This window comes from Callithrix jacchus, chromosome 8, assembly GCF_049354715.1.
Source record: "Callithrix jacchus isolate 240 chromosome 8, calJac240_pri, whole genome shotgun sequence".
Classification (NCBI taxonomy): Eukaryota; Metazoa; Chordata; class Mammalia; order Primates; family Cebidae; genus Callithrix; species Callithrix jacchus.
Genome location: NC_133509.1, coordinates 73,817,149 through 73,823,731, shown reverse-complemented (window position 1 = coordinate 73,823,731; position 6,583 = coordinate 73,817,149). Strand labels below are relative to the sequence as shown.

At 39.8% G+C, this 6,583-nt stretch overlaps 1 pseudogene; it reads right to left on the bottom strand.

The window, feature by feature from the left end:
- Nucleotides 1-4,473: 4,473 nt before the first annotated feature.
- On the bottom strand, nucleotides 4,474-5,162 carry LOC144577394 (small nuclear ribonucleoprotein G pseudogene; annotated as a pseudogene).
- Nucleotides 5,163-6,583: the final 1,421 nt, after the last annotated feature.

Genomic DNA, 6,583 nt, shown 5'->3' with positions numbered 1-6,583 from the left:
TATGAGAATACTTGTGATTTTGTGCTAGAGAAGGCCTTTCCTACACACAAATGTAGGAAATCATAAAGGAAAATTGTAAAATAAAACAAAAAAACGTAGTAACATCTCTTCAACAAACAGTGTTGGGAAAACTGGAAATCCATATACAAAGGAATGAAATTGGATTGTTGTCTTAAAGCTGTACATAGAAATCAACTTAAATTGGATTGAAGATTTAAAAGTAAAATCTGAAACTATATAATCCTAGCAGAAAACATCAGGGGAAAGCTTCATAACATTGGTCTTGGCAATGATCTCTTGGATAAGACACCAAAAGCGTAACCAACAAAAGCAGAAGTAGAAAACAGGGACTACATCAAACTAAAAAGATGCACAGCAAAGGACAGTGAAAAGGCAACTTAGGAATGGAAGAAAGTATTTGCAAACCATATACACTTGGCCCTTTCTGTCTTGACAGTTCAACCAAGAATTCAACCATCCTTGGTTTGAAATATTTGGGGGGGAAAAAAAAACAAAACGTCGTGCTCAAGCCTATAATCTCAGCACTTTGGGAGGCTGAAGGGGGTGGATCACCTGAGGTCAGGAGTTCAAGACAAGCCTGGCCAACATGGCGAAACCCTGTCTCTACTAAACATACAAAAATTAGTTGGGTGTGTGGTGGCACATGCCTGTAGACCCAGGTGGCTGAGGCAAGAGAATTGCTTGAACCCCAGAGGTGGAGGTTGCAGTGAGCCTCGATCGTGCCACTGCACTCCAGCCTGGGTGACAGAGTGAGACTCTTGTCTCAAAAAAAAAAACAAAAAAATCCAAAGACTATAAAAATAAAAATACACATTTAAAAAATATAGCATAACAATGATTTATATAGCATTTACAGTGTGCTAGGTATAAGTAATTTTTTTTTTCTTTGTATGGATCATGTTATAGGTATCAGTAATCTAGAGATGATTTTTTTTTTTTTTTTTTGAGATGCAGTTTTGCTCTTCTCCTGCCTCAGCCTCCTGACTAGCTGGGATTACAGGCATGTGCCACATGCCCAGCTAATTTTTTGTATTTTTAGTAGAGAAGGGGTTTTTCCATGTTGGTCAGGCTGGTCTCGAACTCTGAAACTCAGGTGATTGGCCAGCCTCGGCATCCCAAAGTGTTAGGATTACAGGTGAGAGTCACTGTGCCTGGCCTAGAGATGATTTAAAGTATATGGTGGTGTGAAGGCTCATGCCTGTATTCCAGCACTTTGGGAGGCCAAGGTGGGCAGATCACCTGAGGTCAGGAGTTCAAGACCAGCCTGGCCAACATGGTTAAACCCTGTCTCTACTGAAAATACAAAAATTAGGCAGCCATGGTGGCGAGCGCCTGTAACCCCAGCTACTTGGGAGGCTGAGGCAGGAGAATTGCTTGGACCCAGGAGGCAGAGGTTGTGGTGAGCAGAGATCACACCACTGCACTCCAGCCTGGGTGACGAGAGCGAGACTCTGTCTCAATAAATAAATAAATAAATAAAGTATACAGGAGGGCAGAGCAGGCCAAGCAAGCTGGGTGCAGTGACTCACACTTGTTATCTGAGCACTTTGGGAGGCCAAGACAGGAAGATTGCTTGAGCTCAGGAGTTCAAGACCAGCCTGGGAAATGTGGCGAGACTTCATCTCTACTAAAAATGAAAAAAGCCAAGCATGTACTCACACCTTCTTCAAAGGCTGAGATGAAGATTTTTAAGTCTGAAGGATATAATGAGCATGGGAGGTTGAAGCTGGAGTGGACCATGATAATGCCACTGCACTCCAGCCTGGGTGGCAGAGAGACGAAGACTCCAAAAAAAAATGTTGGTGAGCATGTGGAGAAATATGAATCCTTTTGCACTGTTAGTGGGAATGTAAAATGATATGGCTGCTCTAGAATACAGTATGGAGGTTCCTTAAAAAATTAGCAATAGAACTGTAAGATCCAGCTGTCTGACTTTGGGGTATGTTGGGTCTCTCAGTTTCCTTTTTCTGTCCTTACTGAGAAACAAAGGCTTCTTCACAGTTGTGTGTCCTGGGCAGCTGCATGTTTTGCCCTGCAGGCTTGAACCCAAGCCAGGATTTTGGACAGTTTCAGGCACTGATGAAGGTTTTTCAGGTTGTTGTCCGAAACCCTGAAAGGAACTAGCTCTAGCCCTGAGCCAAATTTCTTTTTTAAATATATATTTTATTGCACTTTAGGTTGTGGTATGCGTGTGCAGAACGTGCAGGATTGTTGCATAGGTACATACATGGCAATATGGTTTGCTGCCTCCATCCCCCCATCACCAGATTTCTCCCTATGTTATCCCTCCCCAATTCCCTATCCCCACTGTCCCTCCCCTGTTCCCCCACAACAGACCCCAGTATGTGATGTTCCCCTCCCTGTGTCCATGTGTTCTCATTATTCAACACCAGCCTATGAGTGAGAACATATAATGTTTGATTTCCTGTTCGTGTGTCAGTTTGCTGAGAATGATGGTTTCCACATTCATCCATGTCTTTACAAAGGACACGAACTCATCGTTTTTTATGATTGCATAGTGTTCCATGGTTTATATGTGCCACATTTTCCTTGTCCAGTCTATCATCAGTGGACATTTGGATTTGTTCCAGGTCTTTGCTATTGTAAACAGTGCTGCAGTGAACATATGTGTGCATGTGTCCTTATAATAAAACGATTTATAATCCTTTGGCTATATACCCAGTAATGGAATTGCGGGGTCAAATGGGATTTCTATTTCTAGGTCCTTGAGGAATCACCACACTGTCTTCCACAATGGTTGAACTAATTTACACTCCCACCAACAGTGTAAAAGTGTTCCTGGCTGGGCATGGTGGCTCACGCCTATAATCCCAGCACTTTGGGAGGCTGAGGTGAGTGGATCACAAGGTCAAGAGATCGAGACCATCCTGGTCAACAAGATGAAAGCCCGTCTCTACTAAAAATACAAAAATTAGCTGGGCATGGTGGTGTGTGCCTGTAATCCCAGCTACTTGGGAAGCTGAGGCAGGAGAATTGCTTGAACCCAGGAGGTGGAGGTTGCAGTGAGCTGAGATTGCGCCATTGCACTCCAGCCTGGGTAACAAGAGTGAAACTCCGTCTAAAAAAAAAAGTGTTCCTATTTCTCCACATCCTCTCCAGCATCTGTTGTCTCCAGATTTTTTAATGATTGCCATTCTAATTGGCGTGAGATGGTATCTCAATGTGGTTTTGATTTGCATTTCTCTAATGACCAGTGAGGATGAGCATTTTTTTCATATATTTCTTGGCCTCATATATGTCTTCTTTTGAAAAGTGTTCATATCCTTAACCCACTTTTGAATGGGTTTGTTTTTTTCCTTGTAAATCTGTTTTAGTTCTTTGTAGATTCTAGGTATTAGCCCTTTGTCAGATGGGTAGATTGCAAAAATTTTTTCTTATTCTGTTAGTTGCCAGTTCACTCTAATGATTTTTTCTTTTGCTGTATAGAAGCTCTGGAGTTTAATTAGATCCCATTTGTCTATTTTGGCTTTTGTTGCCAATGCTTTTGGTGTTTTAGTCATGAAGTCCTTGCCTATGCCTATGTCCTGAATGGTTTTGCCAAGGTTTTCTTCTAGGGATTTTATGGTGTTAGGTTTTTTTGTTTAAGTCTTTAATCCATCTGGAGTTAATTTTAGTGTAAGGTTTCAGGAAGGGGTGCAGTTTCTGCTTTCTGCACATGGCTAGCCAGTTTTCCCAACACCGTTTACTAAACAGGAAATCCTTTCCCTGTTGCTTGTTTTTGTCAGGTTTGTCAAAGATCAGATGGTTATAGATGTGTGGCATTGCCTCTGAGGCCTCTGTTCTGTTGCATTGGTCTATATCCCTGTTTTGGTACCAGTACCATGCTGTATTGATTACTGTAGCATCTGTTGTAATATAGTTTGAAGTCAGGTAGCATGATGCCTACAACTTTGTTCTTTTTGCTTAGAATTAACTTGGCTATGTGGGCTCTCTTTTGATTCCATATGAAGTTTAAGGTGGTTTTTTCCAGTTCTGTGAAGAGGGTCATAGGTAGCTTGGTGGGGATAGCATTGAATTTATAAATTACTTTGGGTAGTATGGCCATTTTCACAATATTGATCTTCCTAACCATGGCCAGGGAATGTTTTTCCATCTGTGTGTTCTCTTATTTCCTTGAGCAGTGGTTTGTAGTTCTCCTTGAAGAGGTACTTTACATCCTTTGTTAGTTTTATTCCTCTTTGTAGCAATTGTGAATGGCAGTTCCTTCTTGATTTGGTTCTAAGTCTGTTATTGATGTATTGGAATGCTTGTGATTTCTACACATTAATTTTGTATCCTGAGACGGCTGAAGTTGGTTATCAGTTTCAGGAGATTTTGCGCTGAGACGATGGGGTCTTCTATTTTTTTTTTTCACGTTTAACAAGATTCGTCCACTTTAATGCATAAAACCCTTTTAAATAGAGCTAATATTCTATATTCAGAACATCTGAGAAAACATTTTTGAGTATTACAAAAGTTTAACAAAAAGTCTAATATGAAAATGTACATGACCTAATTTTTACATCATAGTAAAACAGGCCGTATGGAGAGAGGACATGGGTTTCTCTGCTGAACAGCCATTATTTATACTCATTCCAAGATTTCTAACATGATGATACTATTTATTCATATTACCACCATTCCAATATTGTTCTATTGTCCGCTAGTCGCCATCTCCACACATTCATCTATCACAAGATTCATAAAGGGATCAAATCCCCGCAATATTCTTTGGACATGTTTGCCACCATTTAATTTCAATGATAGCTTCTTGTCCATCAATTTTTTCAACTCGGGAGGGTGAGCTTTGTTCATGATGGCTACTCTGCGGGCACACCAAAGAGGTCTTCTAAATATACAATCATATTGTCTGCAAATAGAGACAATTTGACTTCCTCCTTTCCTAATTGAATACCCTTTATTTCTTTTTCTTGCCTGATTGCTCTGGCTAGAACTTCCAATACCGTATTGAATAGGAGTGGTGAGAGAGAGCATCCTTGTCTAGTGCCAGATTTCAAAGGGAATGCTTCCAGTTTTTGCCCATTCAGTATGATATTGGCTGTGGGTCTGTCATAAATAGCTTTTATAATTTTGAGATACATTCTGTCAATACCTATTTTATTGAGAGTTTTTAGCATAAAGGTCTGTTGAATTTTGTTGAAGTCCTTCTCTGCATCTATTGAGATAATCATGTGGTTTTTGTCTTTGGTTCTGTTTATGTGGTGAATTATGTTTATGGACTTATGTATGTTGAACCAGCCTTGCTTCCCTGGGATGAAGCCTACTTGATCGTGATGGATAAGCTTTTTGATGTGCTGTTGCAGTCGGTTTGCTAGTATTTTATTGAAGATTTTTGCGTCTATGTTCATCATAGATATTGGCCTGAAGTTTTCTTTTTTTCTTGAGTCTGCTAGGTTTTGGTATCAGGATGATGTTGGTCTCATAAAGTGATTTGGGAAGGATTCCCTCTTTTTGGATTGTTTGGAATAGTTTCAGAAGGATGGTACCTGCTCCTCTTTGTACATCTGGTAGAATTCAGCTGTGAACCCATCTGGACCTGGGCCTTTTTTGGTTGGTAGGCTATTAATTGCTGCCTCAACTTCAGCCCTTGCTATTGGTCTATTCAGGCTTTCGACTTCTTCCTGGTTTAGGCTTGGAAAGGTGCAAGTGTCCAGGAATTTATCCATTTCTTCCAGGTTTACTGGTTTATGGGCATAGAGTTGTTTGTAGTAATCACTGATGGTAGTATGTATTTCTGTGGAATCTGTGGAGATATCCCCTTTATAATTTTTTATTGCATCTATTTGATTCTTTTCTATTTTCATTTTTATTAATTTGGCTAGTGGTCCTTTTGTTGATCTTTTCAAAAAAACCAGCTCCTAGATTTATTGATTTTTTTTTAAGGGTTTTTTCTATCTCTGTCTCCTTCAGTTCTGTTCTGATCTTAGTTATTTCTTGTCGTCTGCTAGCTTTTGAGTTTTTTTGATCTTGCTTCTCTAGCTCTTTCAATTTTGATGATAGGGTGTTGATTTTAGATCTTCCCTTGCTTCTCATATAGGGATTTATTGCTATAAATTTTCCTCTAGACACTGCTTTAAATGTGTCCCAGAGATTCTGGTACATTGTGTCTTCGTTCTTGTTGGTTTTGAAGAACATCTTTATTTCTGCCTTCATTTCATTATTTATCCAATTGTCATTCAGGAGCAGGTTGTTCAGTTTCCATATAGTTGTGTGGTTTTGAGTGAGTTTCATTATCTTGAGTTCTATTTTGATTGCACTGTGGTCTGAGACTGGTTGTTATGATTTTCATTCTTTTGCATTTACTAAGGAGTGATTTACTGAGGAGTGATTGACCAGTTATGTGGTCAATTTTAGCGTTAGTGCAATGTGGTGCTGAGAAGAATGTATATTTTGTGAATTTGGGGTGGAGAGTTCCGTAGATGTCTATTAGGTCTGCTTGGCCCAGATCTGTGTTCAAGTACTGGATATTCTTGTTAATTTTCTGTCTTGTTGATCTAATATTGACAGTGGACTGTTAAAGTCTCCCATTATTATTGTGTGG